The following is a 1041-nucleotide window of genomic DNA, read 5'->3' on the forward strand; positions in this document are numbered from 1 at the left end:
CAACAGAGCAGTAACTTTAATATCCACAAAACCTCAGGCTGATTCATGAAGGACACTTCGCTCTGCACTGTTTCTACTTTACAACGTGCTTTGCAGGGATGTTTGAAGGAGACAGACTCCAGCTTATGAAGAGCAACGTGTTGTTCCCGCTCTGATGCTTCACTCAGACTAAACACTGAAGAAGACGGAATAATAAAAACTCTGAGACAGAAATTAGTTTGTCTGTAACAAGCAGAAGTCAAATACGTAGACGTCAAATTCTTCGGCCAGTTTGGATTCCAGCTGCTTATTTATCATGTTGTTCTACTAAGGTGCTAACAAATAGAGATGAAGGCATAAAAACATCCACTTTGGGTTAATACTGCACAGCTACAAAAAGCTAAAACTGCTACTTTACAGGCCTTGAAAACATATTTTCCTCCTCTGCAGGTGATGGGGTTCAACATGATCACATAATAATAACAATCATCATTTTCTGTTACTGTTTGAAACTGATTTTACTTGACAGATTTCTGGTTTTGTGTTATTGTCCTATCCTTAGTTTAAAGTGGGCGGGGTTCAGTTGGAGAAAAGATGATGTCACTGAAATCTATGGACCAATCAGAATTTAGCAATATTCATATTTAAATGTAGTGAAATTGTTCTTAATGTCACTAAGCAACCTATCCTATAGTATAGTACAGTATAGTACAGTATAGTATAGTACAGTATAGTACAGTATAGTACAGTACAGTATAGAACAGTATATAATAGTATAGTACAGTATAGTACAGTATAGTACAGTACAGTATAGTACAGTATAGTATAGTATAGTACAGTACAGTATAGTATAGGTAAGGTAGTTTTGGCAGCAGTCACATGTTTCACATTCAATCTGCATCTCAAGGGTCTAAGTTTCATTGTGGGGTTGCCAGGTCTGTTCACTAGTGACTGAGACTACATCATCAAATAATATGGCAACTAGCTGGTGAGTGTACCTGGCAACATCTGCTGCGGCTCCAGATGTTGTACAGAGGTGCTTGGTGGATTGCAGACAAATCC

General features: G+C 37.9%; 1 protein-coding gene across 1 annotated transcript in view; it reads left to right on the forward strand.

Annotated features, from left to right (window-relative positions):
- LOC111645776 (uncharacterized) overlaps positions 1-1041 on the forward strand; it is a gene marked incomplete at its 3' end in the record, with an annotated part of 39201 nt that overhangs the window by 24765 nt on the left and 13395 nt on the right. The window lies entirely within an intron of this gene.

The sequence above is a fragment of the Seriola lalandi genome, unplaced genomic scaffold (genome assembly GCF_002814215.2).
Source record: "Seriola lalandi dorsalis isolate HSWRI2012SDOR001 ecotype SW California unplaced genomic scaffold, Sedor1 jcf7180002054956, whole genome shotgun sequence".
Classification (NCBI taxonomy): Eukaryota; Metazoa; Chordata; class Actinopteri; order Carangiformes; family Carangidae; genus Seriola; species Seriola lalandi.